This window comes from Amblyomma maculatum, chromosome 11 (assembly GCF_055883805.1).
Source record: "Amblyomma maculatum isolate TAMU_Amacu chromosome 11, ASM5588380v1, whole genome shotgun sequence".
Lineage (NCBI taxonomy): Eukaryota > Metazoa > Arthropoda > Arachnida > Ixodida > Ixodidae > Amblyomma > Amblyomma maculatum.
In genome coordinates, this window is record NC_139354.1 from 65156857 (window position 1) to 65176904 (window position 20048).

The following is a 20048-nucleotide window of genomic DNA, read 5'->3' on the forward strand; positions in this document are numbered from 1 at the left end:
GTATTCGTGCTTGTTGATAATAATACATTCATGACAGAGAAGGTGAAGAAATTTTAAAAAGGCAATGTGTCGCCGGCAGGGGCAAGAGCAGCATGTACAACTGGAGCTACAGGTTCGGGTAAGGCCATGGTACCTTTCTATGCAAAACTACTACGGATTACATGTCCAATTATATGCCATGTATTAGTCAAATCTTTGCAGTATGTAATACATTACACCATTTGTGTGATGTCTGCGAAAATGTTTCACATCCTGGACCTCACTTTCCTTGATATCTCCTTGATTCCTTGATATCTCTGTTTTTATTTGAGCAGGGTAAAAGAAGTAGGTGGTATTAGATCAGCTTAGCTGGAGCTACGAGAGAGTCATGTTTTAAACAACCGTTTATGGCGTGACATTCCGATTCTATCATGATCGCCAACACCAACAAGTCACGGAATCGCACGTCATGGTTTGATGTTGCTTATCATAACAGAGTATCAACGCAACGCCGGCAAGTGTTATTAAAACAAACGAAACTTCCTAGTAGCCCCAGCTCAGCTGATCTAAGGCTAATTCCTTCTTCTGCCCTGCTGAACGAAAAATAGAGACATCAGAAGATGAGCGCAAAGGCGACTTGTTTACACGCAGCTGGTTACAGAATTGCGTCTGGTTATGAGATTCAGGCTTTTACAGATTTGTTGCAGGCCTCATGCGAAGGTATAATACTTTACTTGCTGCAAGAATGTTCTAGTGCATGATAATTGGGCATGCATATGAAATTGGAAAGTCAAAGCAGCAGTAGGTTTCGACGGAAAGATACCATGCCCATACCTGAACCATCCGCTCAACTTCTGGACGCTTTGCATGCTCCTGCCATCGTGAGGCATGCAGGGAAGTCTTACCGTGAGGCTGAAATGAACGTTAGACTATTTTACGAGCATTCAATCACGAAAACGTCTAACAAGCCTAAAAGCTCGAGAGCAGCGTATATCCTGGGCGCCTCGTTCGGCAGTCCAGCGTGTTCGTCCCGCTGCGGCGCCCATAGAGGCGCTACAGCGCTCTCAAAATGGCGGCTTTCAATTTACCCTCTGTGCTCTAGTTTATAGGAGCGAAGCGAAGCTCTTCAAAGGAAAACCGCAGAGCCGCAGTAATTCTGGCACATATATAGTGAAGTCTGTTGAGAGTACTCTGTATAAGTCATAGTCAGTGTGAGCGTTCCTCAGCCTTTGGGTGGCAACATTGGAACACTACCGTCATGTGGATAAATAAACGGTTAGAAATATGTGTCCAAATAAGGTTTCTACAAAACTAATTGAGCGATGGTATTAATGAAGCAAACTGACAGCGCTTTCTAGTGTTTTAGTAAGAAAAAACCGATGGATAAAAGTTATCACAGCTATCGGTTGAAATGACGGCAGTTTGTGTTTTTATTAGAAGAAACGATCGCTTTTTATGCACATGTCCACTAGAACACTTCCAACTTCTTCCCATCTCCTCTTTGACTGCTTGTAACGCGTGCCCTTAACATCGTTTTGATAGGCAGGTATTTGAAAAGAATAATAAAGGGTCTTTCCGGGCTTAATCGGGAAAGGTCAAACAAACTGGATGGAACTAGGGAAAAGCAGCTATGTATCACTCTATATAAGAAATACCGCCTCGGGCAATGCGCTGATGGTGGAATCCTCGGTGTCCGACTCAATCGATCAGCAAACCGATCGATCATCGGTAACCGAACATTGCAGCAGGTATCCAGTCGACACTACCTTGTAACAGGGTACATTATCATCACATTGTCATTTATTTATGCTTATGTTTTGCCTGTTTTTCTTTTGCTTGCCTGAAATGAATTTATTTTATTGTTCTTTTCTTGTTCTCTTAGAGATGCATTAACGGCGACTGCGTTGCGGTAAAGGGAGAATACAGGACACCAAAAGAGAAGTCAAGACCTCCAAGAACGACTACAGCAGGCTACTACGATTGACGTGAAAAAGTTGGGAATATTATTGGTCATTTTTTTTCGCGCTGCTTTTTTCATCCTCTACAACCACTATATATGGCCACCTTAGCGAATGGTGTTGCTTGATAGTGAAATAAAGCAGTGGTGTTAGCAAGGTCGCTTTTAGTTTCTGGAAATATTTATTTTCTAAAAAGTGGAGATATGCTTCGCCATGAAAGCCATGACTCAGCCAAAAAGCAGTAATGGATAAATCATTGAACACGTTCTCTACTTCGTTTTTGTATACAGAATTTGTTTTCAAAAATGACCTAAGAGACGCTTATTAGTCTACAAACCTAAACGTTCAATAGTGACTAATGTCTTCTAAGAAACAAAATTAATCAGAAATAAGCAAATATAAAAATAAAAAAAACACACGTGGTAGGCGGCGAGAGTCTTGATGAAGTTCATTATTGTGAGAGGTTCCCAAACAGGAATGCATTCGTTTTCCCCAAAAGAAATACATTTTAACGTCCACATTTTCACATCGTTTTGTCCGTGACTGTTCCGTCCACCAAGGCAAAACGACATCCAGAGGTGCCCTATCGATTATCAAAGGCGTTCTAATCGTTCTCGTGGGTTGGTGTAGTAAGTGACTCCAAAATAACATCAGAATAAGGGATACCAAAATTAGTCTATTTATTCACTACTTGCAATAACAGCATTGCGAAGTATTAATATTGTTAGTTTCTGGCAGCTTCTAGCTTGTGCGCCCGGACGCCATAATTGCACAATTGCGCTATCTGGCGCTGTCACCGCGTACTAAATTTTTGTTCGAACTGCGATAATGGCCCACCCCCTACCCCTCTAACCCCTAACTTAACCTAACCTAACCTAACCTAACCCACCCCCTTCCCCTCTATGCCTCAGGTCATCCTCATGAATAAAGGTTTCTGAATGAATAAATGCGATAATACTACATCTGGTTTATTGCACTGGTTACTACATCTGGTCTATTGCACTGAAATGACCTACAATAAATAACAATGACCACACATGCACAGATCAACCAAACACGCCCCCTTCACCGAAACCGCTAAGAAATCGCATTTCTGCCCTAACAGAGCAACAGACGTGTCACTAACACACTCCTCCCCCCTCTTTCTTATGTGAAATGCTTCAAGCAGTTCGCGCGCCTTCTTATTAACGCTTCTGCCCAGAATTCATGTCTAGTTCAGCCGTGGCTTACACCACTGCACTGAACACAGTGCTCAGGAAGCCGCGCGGTCATTAACACATTTGCCTTTCTGGCCTATGTAAACCTTCCCGCACGTCAACGGGATCTCATACACAACCCCCGTGCGGCACTCCACAAATCGTTTTTCGTGCCTAACACCGCAAGCGGGCCTCCTGCCGTCACGCATGACACGTGAGCAGAGTCTTGAAAGCTTCTGGGAGCAGAGAACACGACAGGAACACTATGCCTATACGCCACCTCTTTGATGTTGTGGGATATCTTGTGGACATATGGCAACACTTCAGGTTTAACCGCAGTCCTACTCCACTCTTCCAGCTTTCCTGGCATGACTTTCTTTTCTTTTTGATCAGACATTCTATTACTGATGTGATGACCCGTGATGACCGCATAGGAGAAGCTTGCTTATGCAGCCACTCGACCTGCCTCCTGAATCTCGAAGCCATGACATGCGGGCACGACTTCACGAGTGCGGACTCTAGGCAGAGGCTAGCAATAGCCCTCTTAACTGTTTGGAATGGGCTGATTCATAAGGAAGCAGAGCCTTCTGTGCCCGTGGTGCGTATTCTTAGCATACATGGTTACCCCCGAAGTTAATCATAATGCCTAAAAACTGCAACGAATCCTATAAAGGGAGTTCGTGCGTAAAAACCAACCCCTTACCATTATCACAAAAACAAGATAAAACACTACGCACAACGCTTGTGCAGGGGAGGTAAAGCTGTTTCCTTAAAACAATTAGAAAATTATTAACATATCTCAAGATTTTTAAAACCCCCAGTCCATTAAAATCCTGTTCCAGGTCGCGATCAATAAAAGCTAAAATATATTACAGAAAAAAAGGACAACGCATGTCCTATACATATCCCTTGACGTTCACGATAAAATCTGTTGTCAAATGAAATGAAAACAAAAACCCCGAGATAAAACTGTAGCAGGCTCAAAAAAACTATCCACAAATAACCGCAAAGAATTCTGAAAACGCACAGCACTGCTTTACTCAATAGCAAATCTCAACAGCTGAACAGTTCTGCATGTGGCACAGAATAAAACAAATCTTGAACATCTACTGAAAACAACTACCCACATCTGCCTCATTGTTAAGAAACCTAACAACATCGATCGAACTCTTTGTCAAGAAGTGGTCCTGGACACTAAGGTCATGTAGGTGCCTTTTAAGAAACTGACTCAGGATATGCTGCCAGGTACCATTCTCACTGACCACAGACCGAAAAGGAACACTCATTTTGTGTGTTTTGGCTGTAAAAAAAACCGATAAGGAGTTACACCTGGTATCACCAATTGCGTTTGCCAACTTGCGTTTTCCATCAAATGTGGCGTAGACATTTTGTTAAGAATTATGGATATTTATGTCGTATCCGCATGCATGATATTCATAAAGTAGTAATTATATCACCTCTATGAAACCTTAACAAAACCTACCGACTCGATGCCCATAGAGGGGGTTGGTGATTGTGCACTCTTAGTGCGCTGCACCGAGCAAGGAAGAGACGATTCCTTGTTTGAGTCATATGTCCAATCACTTGAAGGAACTGGCTCACTTGAGCTAGGAATCTGTATTGAAAGAACAGCTCTTTGACGTGAGTTTCAGGCATGAGGTGCGCCTTCATCGACGTTGGCATCGGTATGACAAAATGTGGTCCAAAGGCCACCGTATCATATGTAGCACTCGCAAACCTGGAGCACAAGACTTTTCTCGGCTCGGAGCTGCTCCGACGGGCTGGTGAACCCAATGTTTGATAGGGACTGTACAGCGTAATCGCCCCTACAATTAAAGACAAACATTGAAGGTCCCCTGAAAGGGCACTGTCTCCAATATTATAGCGAAATAAATCAATAGATGAGGCCATTGTTAGTACATGGAGGCAAGTTTAAAAATTTGGCATGAACTAAATAATGTACAAATATTTCTTAAAATGACCTTCTGGTGACCAGTTGCAACCGACTAGGGCGACACTTTCTATTTGTGCAAACCTGCCCTGTGACGCCATCGGAGCTTGTTGGGGGCGACCACTGACTGGACTCTCACAAGTGACGCGGGTCGAACGATGCGTGGTGGGACGTCGTTGCGTCTTATTGTCTTTATGTCTTTTCCGCGCCGGCGACATTGAGTTGAGGGGGGAAGGACGACGGTTATTTTGATCACTAATATTTTCAGTGTTAATGCCTCATAGCTTAAATTTTTTGTCGAGATGAATGATGGGGTACCTATCACTCGTGTGTGATTTCTAGTTTAAGTAAATGGTTTTTCATAGGCCCTCAAGTGTGCTCACGATATTGCAACGAGTTCATCGAAGCTGAGGCAGACAAAGTGCGTGTGCATGGCGTGTGCTCGATGCCCTTTCCTTCGCAGGGGTCAGTGGTTTGACGTCCGATGCGCCCTGTGCTTGTGTCTCGCTTGGTGTGAGTGCATCAGTGTTTTGCGTGGTGTGAACGCCTCCTTCCACGTAACATCTTGATGACGGTGCGTACTCTCCCATCCTCCGCGTCCTGGCCTATTTCACCACGGAACGTCGCAGTGGTCTCTACACTGGAACGGCCAGAATGACTCAAACCGGTGACTCGCGAAGCGCCACTGCCCCTACATTCATTGTCATGTCTCTTTCCCGTCACCCCAATATCTTTTCCGGTGGCTCAGGTGATAACGTCGACAAATGGACCTCGGCCGCAGGGCTCGGTTCTCTCCTCATTCCTTTTCAACGTGGTGATGAGGCGCCTCAGAAGCTCTGAGGAGCACAAAGGGGCTAAATGTCAGTATTTATACGGATGACATCAATCTCTGGATTAACCAGGGTAGTGATGCGAGCATTGAGGAGCGCCTGCAGGTTGCGGCGGACACTGTCGCAGACTACGCTGCCAGTAGGGGTCTATCATGCTAGCCGCAAAAATCGGAATTATTCATTTATAACCGAACGTCCCTCTGATGCAGGTGCAGCTGGGAATTTGACAATAATGAAGAAGGGAAACCAGTTCCAGAGTTTGATCAAATCAGAATCTTAGGACTATTCATTCAGGAGAATGGATATAATGATGGAACAATAAAAAAGCTAGAGGGATTCGCCACGCAAGCCATTAGAATATTTAGAAGGATTGCGCTGAAAGGACGAGGCCTGAAGGAAAGAAGCTTGCTTAAAATAACCCAAGCTTACGTAATAAGTCGCGTGAGCTATTCCATGCCGTTCCTAAATATCAGGTCAGAGGAGAAGAGGCGATTAGACTCTCTCATTCGACGGTACATAAAGAGAGCCTGAGCTTACCAATTACCACATATACAGAGCAGCTCCTTTCTATGGGAGTGTACAATAGCTGGGACGAAATAGCGGAGGCTGTCAGAGTTTCGCCGCTGGAAAGATTAGGTCGAACGACCACGGGCAGAACTATACTCGAAATGGTATGCCTGCAGACAGATAGGGGACTACGAGAAAAATCAAGTATCCCACAGGACTGCCGAGAATATCTAATCATTACCCCCCTCCCTCCATACATCCCATATTCAACACAGAGAGGAGGGAGAAGATAGCAGAAGCACTAATAAGATGCTTCGATTCGATGGACAGCAAGTCCATTGCGTACGTGGATGAGGTAAGTGGCAAAACGGGGGCGACGGTCGCCTCGGTGTCGACGACTCAGGTGCCCTGGTATTAGCCGACACCATTAGAAGCCACAACACGGAAACGGCTGAAGAAGTTGCAATAGCGTTCGCTTGCGTCGGAACGCAAGCCAATTTCATAATCAGGGATAGCAAATAGGCTATTTGGAATTTTGGAAAGGGTAGGGTCTCGCCGGAAGCGGCAATCATTCTGGCCAGTAGTCTCCTGATTTTTCAAATCAGGAGACTGGTACCACCACCGGATAAAAGTGTAAAGAATAGGGAGGCAGCCGCATAGCGGCGACAGCAAGCTGGGAACATCGCGACCTGGTCAGGGCATACTATGTCAAGATGGATGATAGAAAAACGATAAATGCAAACACTGTGGGGAGAGAAGGACTCTCAACAATATAATCTGGAAATGTGCTAGTTCCCCAAGGGCTAAAACAAAGATAAATTGTAGAGAAGCCTGGGAAGCCCTGCTGCGGAGCGAGGTCCCTGCTCCACAGCACCATGCAATCCGCCTGGTGGAAGAAACCGCGAAGAGCCAAAGCCTCCTTGCCTGCTTCTGATCGCGGAGGTCTCGGCTCCCGTTCCTTAGGCCTGCGTGCCGGGGGTGCGGGATTGGGGGCGTCCTTATCTGGCGGAAAAATAAAGTTGTTATCACATCATATCATCGATGTATGAACGTGCCAGCACTCATAACAGGCGTGACACCAACGCAATGCTAGCATATGTCATTTTTAATTTATCTGGCCCAGCTAGGCAATGAATGGTACGACAACCAAGAGAACGAATTGGCACTTTGCGACACCTTCAAAGTAAAGTTTCGCGCTCTATTTGAACCACGAGATATGCTTTGAAGCTCGTAGCAAGAACACACCTTCAGTAACGCTCTTGGTCTTCCACTAAGTGCTACGTCACCTACATTCAAGACGTGCTAGCCTTATGTCACCAGGTTGACAACGCCATATCGGAATCTGAAAAGGGGGGCCACATTTTGAAAGGGATTGCGGACAACGCTTTCCATTTGCCTCAGCGAGGGCTCTGATTCCGTGCATTCTTTAAGAAGTGCCGTCACGTTGAGGAAGTAAAGATCCGACTCATATTTCAAGTTTTAACGACTTCCCCATACGGCCGCCACATCTTCGTACGTTGCATAGCAGCCGCCAACTAGAACACTTTCCGCTTCGACTCTTAACACTGACGCAATGACCCAGATCGTTCGCCGAGAAATATAGGCCTGTGCACATTGGCAACTTCAACTCACTGTCCCCGGCCCCCCTTTGTGGAATGTCTCTGTTATTCGGGTCATCGTGCGTGGTTAACTTGCTAGCTTAGACCTCTCGCCTGCTCTCTGTTCTATCGCAAACCCTCGATGTCTTTCTTATTCGGGGCATCGTGCGTGGGCAACTTGCTGGCTTAGACCTGTCGCCTGCTGTCTGTTCTATCGCAGGCCCTAGCGTCCGGACACCAAGAACAAATGTTTTCCGACCCCAGGCCCCATAATTTTGTCACTAGCGAACTTCAGCAGAGTAGCGGACGTGCAAGGATCGCCCCAAATGCTGCAACTATTCCTGTATCGGCCACGTTTCTCGGCATATTTCCGCAATACATGGTATCCGCCTCCTCGCGCCGAGTTTTCCTACTATACTCTCCAGAAATGCCCCGTCCAGAAATTCCCCGCAGTTTTCCGCCCCGGTCACAGCCTGTCCAGTCAGATATTGCCAAAGATTTCGCCCCCTCCCGTCATTGTCGCTCTTCCCACTCCCCATTTCTACGAGCCCATCGTTTTCAATCCCCACAGCTCCCTCGATCCTCGGCTGCTGCCTCATACGACTAATCTGCGTTGAAACACTTAATGGTGCAGCTCCAGGAGGTGACGCTGCATGCACAACCAGGCACACAAATCCTCTAGAGACCTCCCGCTTGAACATCTAGACATTTGTGTTGATGGTGCTCCCATATACTGGAACGCATATCTCTGGCTTGAGTGCAAAGCTTCGTCATCAGTTACGTGAAGATCTGACGCTGGCTTCTTCCCGGGTGCCTGCCGCGGGCGGCGGAACGGTTTGTGTTGATGGATTCCGCACCGCTTATGTTAGTCTTGGTGGCCGTGAAATTCCGTTGTAGTTCACTGTTTCGAACCTTTCTGCCCATGCAGTTATCCTCGGCTTCCATGTTCTACGAGAACACACTGCCCTGATTGAAAGCTCGCAAGGCGTCCGGCACCTAGATTTTCCAAACATCAATCCTGAACCCTTCCATTGTGCTTCCCACTATATTCGTCCGACCAAGTTTATCTGCCCTCACTAGCCGCCTAATTAGTTACCTTGCGTACTACCTTACTGGCCCTGATGATGACTACTTAGTTACGCCTATTTCTGATCTGTTGCTGTGTCTCAACGTGGAATTGCCCCATACTGCCGCTACAGTCAAGGTGAACTGCTACTGATAACCTTCAGCTTTTCGGCCCACGTGCTCACATACATTTGTGTGGGGACGTTCTTACCTCTTGGCTTCTATCAAGTTGCCCCATTGGACACTGAAAATGCCCCAGCTTCTGCAGACACTGCCCACGATCCTATTCCGACTGACACGATCACGGCAATGAAGCCCTCCGATTTGCTCCCTGTCCAATCTTGTCAGCTGCTTGCGCTTTTGAGCCTTATTCCGACATATTTGATTTTGGTAACAGTGTCCTCGGCCAAGCTATTGATGTCACTCATTGCATCGATCCTGGCGACATTCATCTTATCTGCCGCTGACCATACCGAATCTCCCATGCAGAACGACAGGTAATGCAGGCAGAAGTGGCAGAATTGCTGGATAAGAACATTACTGAACTATCTCGCATTCCCTGGGCTTCGCCCGTCGACCTGGCCATGCATAAAGATGGCTCGTGGCGCTTCTGTCGGGTTTACCTTCTCTGAATAAGATCACTAAATGATGTCTATCCGCTTCCTTGAATCGACGACGCCTTGGATTGCCTCTACGGAGCGAAATTCTTCTCCGTTGACCTACAATCTGGCTATTGGCATATTGCAGTGGATGACCACGGCCGTCAGAAGACGGCGTTTGTAACTCTTGGACACTGGCCATGTCCCGCTTCTGCAGGCACTGCCCACGATCCTACTACGACTGACGCGATCATGGAAATGAAGCCCTCCGATTTGCTCCCTGTCCAATCTTGTCAGCTTCTTGCGCTTTTGAGCCTTATTCTGATGTATTTGATTTTAGTAAAAGTGTCCTCGGCCAAGCTACCGATGTCACTCGCTGCATCGAAACTGGCGGTGTTCATCTTATCCGCCGCAGACCCTACCGAATCTCCCATACAGAACGACATGTAATGCAGGTGGAAGTGGCAGAAGTGCCGGAGAAGAACATTACTGAACCCTCTCACAGTCCCTGGTCTTCGCCCGTCGATCTGGTTATGAATAAAGATGACTCGTGGCACTTCTGTCGGGTTTACCATCCCTGAATAAGATCACTAAATGATGTCTATCCGCTTCCTCGAATCGACGACGCTTTGGATTGCCTCTACGGAGCGAAATTCTTCTCCGCTGACCTACGATCTGGCTATTGGCATATTGCAGTGGATAACCACGGCCGTTAGAAGACAGCGTTTGTAACTCTTGGACACTGGCCATGCCTCAGCTTCTGCATACACTGCCCACGCCCGTGAAGCCATTGCCCGCTGCGACCATGGTCCCAGTTGTTCATTCCCGCTTCCAAGCCTCCCAAGTTTATTAGCAAGAGCACTACAACAGTCGCCACCTCGACAGCTCCTTCTTACCTGGTCTCTTGTGTCGCTTGGGTGCCTTCTGGCCATATTGAGTTCTCGTAAAAGCTTTTTTCTTGCTGTTTCGGCCCGTATCGTGCGCTGTCCAAGTCACAGCCTTCACCTACTTGATGGACCCCGCCTTCCCCGAGCGCGCTTCCCGTACCGTACACTCCGATATTTTGCACTCCTCGCGTCTAAAGCTATACAGTCGATCTTGCTATGACACCCTCTAAGCAGCACCGTAACGGTGCTTCTGCCCACGAGGGCCATACGACGGATTCATCGAGGCAGACGAAGTGTGTGTGCGTATGGCGCGTGCTCGGGGCCCGAATCCTTTGTGCTTGTGTCTCGCTTGGTGTGAGTATATCAGTGTTTTATGTGGATGTGAACGCCGCTTACCAGCTAACAATATTGTGCCTAAGGTGTCCACACTGTTAAAAACATCATCAGCGGGGCTCTGGCTCCTAGAGATTGAGATGGTTAGCGGCCTAAAGGGGAAGATAGGCGCCACAGCGGTAGCATATGTTTTAAGAAAAATTAGGAGCATGCTTTAGGCACATGGGAGTTCGCAGGCCGAATAGCTTGGAGGCACAGATATCGGGTAATTTGCTACCAGTTTCCAATTGCCAACTCTGCACCTGCAAATAGGTTTGGTTTGGTTTGTGGGGTTTAACGTCCCAAAGCGACTCAGGCTATGAGAGACGCCGTAGTGGAGGACTCCGGAAATTTCGACCACCTGGGGTTCTTTAACGTGCACTGACATCGCACAGCACACGGGCGCCTTGCTTTTCGCCTCCATGGAAAAGCGGCCGCCGAGGCCGGGATTCGATCCCGCGCCCTTGGGAACAGTGGTCGAGCGCCCTAACCAGGTGGCAAGTGAATTGAAGCCAGGATCCTCGGATTTCAAGTCAGTCTTGGAACCTATTGGCTGCGCCAGGCTCTTTGTACGCTTTGGATAAAGCGCTGCCTTCAAACTGTCGCGCGTGGGTTTTCACACAGTGAGGTAGCTTACTACTGCATGCAATGTACATTTTCGAGGATGTGTGTTGTGAAAGGGCGTAAATTAAGATAGCAATATTTAGCAATAAAGCAGATGAAAGGAAACAAAAAATGGGTAAGCGGTGCTGGAGATGAGCGCCAGAACGCGTTTTCAACATGCCCACGATTTCCGTGATAAAACATGCCTTTGCAGGAAATCCGTTCACGTTGTCCACGTGCCGCTATTGGTGAGGCTGTCAGATTTTAGTGGAGCTGTCGGTAGGTGCTAAGGATCGCCTGGTACTTTGCTATAAAGTACTTGGAAATGAATACCATTTGAATAATAGTTATGGTTGAAAGTATTTATTCGGGTTCAAGCACTTAAGTGTAGTATATTGCCGCTCAAATTGGTAACCTCAGTGGATTGCAAAACTAAAATACTTGCAGAGCTGCGCTGGTATATCGCACGGAAAGAGATCAGTCAGGCATCAGGGTTGATGGACAAAAATGTTGCCGTGATTTAGCTTGTGTTTAAACCTGAAGTTACGCTAGTGCAATATGCATGGCGTAGCCATGCATATTGCACTAGCTTCGGCTTGAAAGTAAATAGGAATAGGTTCGGCTTGAAAGTAAAGAGATGGGTTTTCCACATAGTAGAGCACTATATGGTTTCAGCTTTTTTATGCCATATGGGAGTCACTTCATGCATGAGAAACCCTTGCCTCTCATTGTTGACCATTCTCATTTGGGTGTAGAAGACTTCTAGTGGTATGACATCGTCTCTACGTCAAACGCCGGAGGCACATCGCCGTCACAACGTTCGAACGAACATTGTCTTAGAAACTAGCTGTCGATGTTCGCCTCTGCCAACTACTGAGTTATCGGTCTTCTATTTTTCTGCTTCTTCTTTTTCTCCTTATGCTTCTTCTCTTTCTTCTTCTTCGTCTTTCCTTCTTGTGGTTTTTTTTCTTTCTTTTTTTATTCTTGGGACAGGCACGTGCTCTCCGAACAGGCACGACAAAATGGCGACACTGGGGCACTTATGACCACTAAAGTGCGTTGAGACGAAAACCTCTATCACGCAGTTGTCACAAGCCATCCACTGCGGCACCTCTTTCTCTTTGTTTTCACTCCCACTTTCGCGATGACGCGCCTGCGTAAGCTACCAGCCAACATATAAAGCCCCGCTTTAATCGATCTGTTTGAACGTACCCGCGTGGCCTAGTGATAATGTGAATGCAAGGGTTTTAGCACGCTCATTATGGTATCATCCTCCCATATGAAAGGAGAGGCCCGTGTTGACAACTCCAGCTAAATATAATGTCAGGAAGCCCTACGTTCAGTTAGTGCTTTGCCGTGTCAGCTACCAGCTACCGCCCACGACTTATACTTCTTTCTTCGTTCTTCCGACAGGCAGGGATAGGCAGGGCGAATTGGTGAGAATGTGGCCAATGTAGCTCTCGCTAAGACATCTCAATAACCTGCGATTCGCTAATGACATTGCCTTCTTGTGTGTCTCAGAGGCCAATTGCAACGAATGGATAATGACCTGGACAGAAGAAGCAGAGAGGTATAACAAAAGAAGAATATGCGGAAAAATAATGTAGTGTTGAACAGCCTGGGGAAATAACAGCAATTTAAAATAGTGTGTGAAGCGCTGGAACCGGTAGGCGAATATTGCTCCTAAGTGCAGGTTGTAACCGATGATCCCGATCATAAAAGAGAAATAATTAGGAGGATAAGACTGGGATGGAGTGCATTTGGAATGTATTCGCAGATTGACTAGCAGATTAACGGCATCGATCTTACCAGAAGTGTATAGGAGTTGCACATTACTGGTAAACCCCTATGGGAGCGCAATGCAGAGGGCTGTGGATTGAAAAAGTGTGTGTGTAAAGTTTAGAGAAATGAAACGTGCAGAATTGGTCTGAGAAAAAACTTGAGGTACTGCTTGCTTCCTTCTGTGGTTTGCTTTGGAATCATAGTTCGCGCGCAGAGACCAATTCAGTAGTTTTATCACTAATCTCTAAATGTGCGCATCTTTAACGCAAACCTGTTTTTAGGACACGCTCGTGAGACACCAAGTTATGTCAAATGCCACCCGGCATACATATAAAGCCCCGCTTCAACTGAGTCGCACGAACTGGCGCTTATGACCCTATGATCGCGTGTCTGACTTCAAAGGGATTCCCATGTCACTTTCAATCGCAAAGGTTTTCCTGATGCTTCTAACGTGTACTTTGTCTAGAAGTTTGACATTAAATGTCAGCTTCATTGAGTAGAGGGAGAGCTTGCAATGCTTAGCAATCAGAAGTCACTGAGGACCGTAATTTCTTATACTTAACCACCACGGTTGCTTGTGCCACTTTAAAAAAAAAACCTTTTGGGAGTCAAACAAAAATAAAAAAATAGTGGTCTTTATAAAGATCCACTTTTGTACGTTTTTTTACATTTGTTGTAAAAACAAGTTACTAAGTATGCACCCTACGCCAGCAATCCTAGCGCTTATATACCTCGTCGTTACGAAATTATATTTTGCAGTTATATGCTTAATGATGGCAGCTGTACAATGCACCAAAATAATTACAATATCATTGATTGAGGTTATTTATTATTAATAACCAAAACAATGGTTTTCATAAAGAAACGGACAAAACAAATGCAGCAGCAAAAGTTATCGCACAATTTCATTTCATGTGGTTCGCTGCACAGCCCAATATTGAAGAGTGAGTGAGTGAAAAAACTTTATTGAGGTCTTTTGGTTAGTCTCGGAGAGTCTTCCTGCTGCCGCTTCTTCGCCACCGTTGGAGACTCCTTAGCACGGGTGGTTCCCTCATTCCAGGGCTCCACTGGTCCTGGCTACCTCGCATGCGTGCTGCACCAATGCCCTTTGGGCGGTGAGCTCGCAGCTGGTTAGCAGGCCCTCCCATTGCTCCGCACTCGGGTTAGTTTGTTTGTGGAAAGTGTAGTTGTGTTTACATTCCCATGTGACGTGGTATAGGGTCGGACTGTCTCCGCACCAGGGGCAGCTATCTCTATACTGTGTGGGAAACATTTTGTTTAGAATGTATAAGTTGTGGAAGGTGCCAGTCTGCAGTCTTCTCCAGCTGGTCGCTTCTTCTTGTGTGAGTCGCTTGTGGGGCGGAGGGTATTTTAACCTGCTGCCTCTGTAGTGATTTAAAATATCTGCGTACGTCGGGTCCACCATCACGGGGTCCACGAGGTCTTCTGTCAGCAAGGCTCGGTGCGTGATTTCGCGAACCAGGCTGTCTGCCCTCATGTTGCCCTCTATGTTGGTGTGCGCCGGTGCCCAGAAAACTACTTGTGTTGCTTTATAGCCCGAAGCTCCTGCGCCGAGGAGAATGCGTAGGGCCTCCCTGCAGATCCTTCCTTGTTGGAACCTTCTGCAGGCTGTCTTGGAGTCTGTTATTATAACCTGTGATTCGTTTCTTCGATAGCCCTCGGCCGCTGCGAGTGCCACAGCGATCTCCTCTTCGTCTACTACCGATCTTCCTCTCGCGGATGCGCAGCTGATCGTGTTGCCTGAGCAGTCAACCACCGCTGCTGCTATCCTCGTGTTGGCGCTGTATCTGTCTCTCGGGTATAGCCCTGCGTCTGCATATACTGTATATGCCTTTTTAGCTAGGTGGTTCTCCACGTATTCTGCTCTTGCCTGTCTTCTGGTCGCGTGTAGGTTGGGATCCATATTTCGTGGTATCGGGCGAATTCTGAGGGTTCGCCGGATTTCGTCTGGAATGTTTTCGTTTGGGTTTGGCGTGTTTTCCGCCTGGTAGCCTAGTCTTCTCAGTAGTCTTCTGCCTGTTTCCGTGAGTTCTAGCCTTTCTAGCTGTGCTTCCAGTTGGGCCGTCGCCAGCTCCTCAAAGGTGTTGTGAACTCCCAGTTCTAGTAGCTTGTTGTTTGGGGTGTTTCTTGGTAGGTTTAGGGCCGTTTTGTAGGCTTTCCTTATCAGAGCTTCGGCCTGTTCTTTTTCTTTCTTGATTGCCGGGTGGTAGGGAAGGGAGTATGTCACCCTGCTGACTACCAGGCTTCTGACTAGTTTAAGGGTGTCGTCTTCCTTCGTGCCATGCCTTCTATTGGAGACTCTTTTAATCATTCTGCTGACTTGTTCGGTTGATTTTTGCAGTAGGCGGATCGTGTGGCTGCACTTTCCGCTACTCTGCAGCCACATGCCTAATATCCTTATGACGTTTTTTTCCGGTATGTTTTGGCCTTCGAGCTTGATTTCCAGGTTCGCCTTCGTAGGTTTCTTCGCCACCCTGAGTAGCTCCGACTTGTCTGTTGAACACGCTAGGCCTCTTGCCCTTACGTATTCTTCTACGCATGTTGCGGCTCTCTGTAGGCTTTCCTGCTTCTCTTCTAGCGTGCCCCGGTTGGTCCATACCGTGATGTCGTCCGCATACATGGCATTCTGTATGTCTTCGATTTCTTCCAGTCTTTTGGCCAAGCCAATCATGGCTAGGTTAAAGAGCACGGGCGAGATCACCGACCCCTGTGGGGTTCCCTTGTGGGGGGTGCTGAAAGGCTGACTTCTCACCTCTCCCAGCCCTATGGTGGCTGTTCTGCCTGCTAGAAAGGCTCTTACATAGTTGTGAGTTCTTTCCCCGCAGTTTATATTTTGGAGTCCCTCCATTATGGCCGGGTGGCTGACGTTGTCAAAGGCCCCTTTGATGTCTAGGGCCATGACCACGTTTTCCCCTGTTTTTGGGATGTTGGTTAGGATGTCCTCCTTGAGTTGTAGGAGAACGTCCTGCGTAGATAGCTTAGACCTGAATCCAAACATGCTGTGTGGATAGATTTGCTCTCGTTCCATCCACCGCTGGATTCTTTTCGTAATTATTCTTTCATACAGCTTTCCCAAGCATGAGGTAAGGGAGATTGGCCGCAGATTCTCGATTTGCAATTGTTTGCCCGGTTTGGGAATCATTACCACCTCTGCATGTTTCCATTCGGCCGGGATTGTGCCCTCGGTCCAGAGTTGGTTGAGGTAGTTTGTCAGCTGGTTTACTGCCCCCTCGCTGAGGTTGCGTATGAGGGAGTTTCGTATCTTATCTCCCCCGGCTGCCGTGTTTTTAGTGAGGGCCCCCATCGCCTCGTGCACTTCTGCCAGCGTGATCGGCCTGTCCATCTCAGGATTCTCTTTGCCCTGATAACTTCCTTTGTATTCTTCTGGGCTTTCTTTCCCGTAACATTTGGCCTTTAGGTCCTCAATCATTTGGTCCTCGGTTCCTTCGTACTGGTGGATTAGTCTTTGTATTGTCTTGTTGCTTTCGGTCCTCGTTTTTCCCGGATCCATCATGGCTTTCAGGATACGCCATGTCTTAGCCGTGCTCAGTGTGCCGTTTAGCGAGTTGCTGAATTCCTGCCAGTTTTGCCTTGCTAGTTGTGTGGCGTATTCTTCTGCCTTGGCTGTGATTTCTGCAATCTTTTTCTTTAGCTTTCGGTTTAGCTTTTGTTTCCGCCATCGCTTGGTGAGACTGCGCCTTGCCTCCCATAGCCTAAGCAGGCGCTTGTCCACCTCTGGTGCTCGCTCGGTTCTGTCTACTTCCTTCGTATACGTTTCCTGTATTTGTTTGAGCTGCTGGCACCATTCTTGGATGCTCGTAATCTGTCCTGTTAGGTCCCTGCTCCCTTGTTTGAATGCGTCCCAGTCTGTGAGGCGGGCTTTCCCAAGCTTCCGTCTGGTGGACTCTGCCCTCATTGTGAGCTGGACTATGTAGTGGTCGCTTCCTAGATTCTCTAGGGTGTTTTCCCACTCTGTTTGATTTGTACCCTTTACGAAAGTGAGGTCTGGACTTGTGTCTGCACTTACGCTGTTGCCCGTTCTTGTGGGTTGGTCTTCGTCCGTTACTAGTTCGAAGCCCTGGCCTGCCGCAGTGTCCCAGATGCTTTGGCCTTTTCGGTCAGACGTTGGGTATCCCCAGTTTGGACTTTTGGCACTAAAGTCTCCCGCTATCACAAGGGCGTTTGTTTTGGCTAATTTGTTTACTTCGGTAAACAACCTTCCAAAATCGCCGTCCTTTTGTCTCGGGGGGCGGTATAGGTTTACTATGAAGGTGCTTTTTGCCCCAATTTTCTTCTTTGGAATTATTTCGGTAATTACGTGTTCTATATTCGTTCCCTCGATCTCTTTGTGTGCTATGGTGGCTATTTTGCTGCTGATGAGGGTTGTGGCTCTTTTCCCGCCTTCCTGGCAAGTGTATCCCTTTAATGTGGGTGTGCTGTTGGTTTCTTGGAGCAGGATTATGTCTGGCTGTTTCCCCCTGGAGTTTATGTACTGCTGCAGGAGGCCCTGTTTTTTCCTGTACCCCCTGCAGTTCCACTGCCAAATATTTAGTTGCTGTTGTCTTGCCATGATGGGTTTGCATTGTTGTTTACCCCTTGGTTTTCTGTTGCGCCAAAGCGTCTTTCGCTAAATAGTCTGTCTCTAGCCTCGTGGATAGGTCTGTTGTTTTGATTCTTGACGTAGCTGCGGAAGCTCTGGTCTTGCATAGCTAGTCTCTGCTGGAATTCCTGCATTTGTTTCTGTACTGTCATCATAAAGCTTTTCATTTCGTCGCATTTTTGGTCCTCCGTTTGCTTCTGCTTCTCCTCGACCGGTTGTGGAGGAGGGGGAGAGGCTGGTGTAATATTGCTTGCCTCGTTTCTGCCCTGTTGCTGCCATTGTAGTTCTTTGATGAGGTCGTCTAGTTTCCGTTTAATCTGTTTAGTTTCCTCTCGACTTTTCTTTAGCTCCTCCCTCAGAGCCTTATTTTCTTCTTCTAGCTTTTTCTCCCTGCTTAAGGGTGTATTTATATCCGTGTATGCGTTTGAATGCGGATTAAACGATTTAGGAGGACCCGCTTCCCAGCTTACCTTGACTCCGCTACTCTTCTTCTGCTGTTGTTTCGGCCCGGGGCCCCCGAGCTTCTCCAGTGGCGGGTAGGACTCGTCTCGCCGTCCGTCCCGGCTCTTGCTTCTCTCCCAGCTCGGGCTTCTCGAATTGTTCTGTGGTTGGGTGGCCTCTTCCTCCCCAAACCATCTTGGTCGTCGGTTTCTTCTGCCGCTCCTACTTCTTCCCCGTCCTAGCGACTGCTGTTGCTGCTGTTGCTGGCTTCTGAATGCGGGTCGCCCTCTCAGCTCCGCCGCTGGCTTCAGTCTTTGCTTGCATTCCTTGGTGCCTGTTTGGTGGTCTCCGCCGCAAATCAGGCATTTCGGGGTGCATCGGTGTTCTTGGGTTGGGTTCTGCTCTCCGCATTGCTTGCAGGCCTTACTGTCCGGGGTCGGGCAGACGTCGGATCTATGGCCTTGCTTGCAGCATATGTGGCAGAACTGGCGGGTGGGAAAGTATGGGTGGCACCACATCTCCCCTCCGTAGTATAAGACTTGTCTGGGTTTAATGTGGCCGTCGAAGGTGATTACCGCCGTGCTTGTCTTGCCTAGCATGCGAGCGCTGTGAATCTTGACTCCCTGGGTACGTACCCTTAAATTGGCTTTCAGCTCTTCGGGCGTTGTTCCGGGCTCGATGCCGTGGATCACCCCTCGTATTGTGTCTTCCGGCGCCGCCACGTGTGCGTTAACCTCGTAGGATTTCCCGCCGAAAATGAGATTGGATATGCGCCTCACTTGCTGGGCCGCCTCTTCGTTGTCGGTGCTCACGATGATTATATTGGAGCCGTTGCGTAGTCTGATAATTAGGTCTTCCCCCTTGCACCTCGAACCGGTCGCCGCGACTACCGCCCGAGCCACTTGGTGGGTCTGTAGGTTTCTAACGATGAGGCCTTTAGGTCTCAAAATAATCTTCAAATCATATTTGGGTAGAGGAGGAAGTCGTTACCTCACCTCTTCTCTGCGTTTCTCGCCGTTGGTGGTTTCCATGCCGGCCTCGCCGCTCGCCGGGCTCCTCGATCCCGCTAGGCCTAACACCGTGCCGGTCGGTCCGCCGCTATCGTTGCCGTCACTATTCTGTCTTTTCTTCTCTCGCTGGCGCCTTGCTTGCCTCCTCGACATTGCGAGCTTCCAGTTTTGGTTGTCTTCCTCCTCCGATAGACTTGGGTTGTGTGAGGGGCTGCTTCTCGGGGCTTCGCTGCCGACCACGCCGTCGGTTAGGCCTAACCGTGTTAGGCCTGCGCCTTCGGTCTCGGCCGCCTCGTGGTAGTCCATTTCCAGCGCTTCTGCCAGGCCCCTGGGTGGTCCCTCCATCATTTTCTTCGGTTCAGGGTGTTCGCGTGCCCGGGGAAGGTCTTTTCGGGCCTCCGGCGCCCTTGCCGCCGCGGCTGGGCCGCCTGCAGTCCCCGGTGCTCGTTAAGCCTAATCTGGGCTTAGCTCTCGGCGGCCCCGTGGGAGAACCAAAAGTCCGATAAATCCAAAAATGGTGGACCCACCGGCTAGAATTTGGTGTCCTTGTGTTCCGCTTCGGTTCCTAATAAGTGTGCCAAGTTGCATTAAAATAACTTTTCAGGAAACAAAAAAACGCTATGAATATTCGCGTAAGCCGAAATGGAAA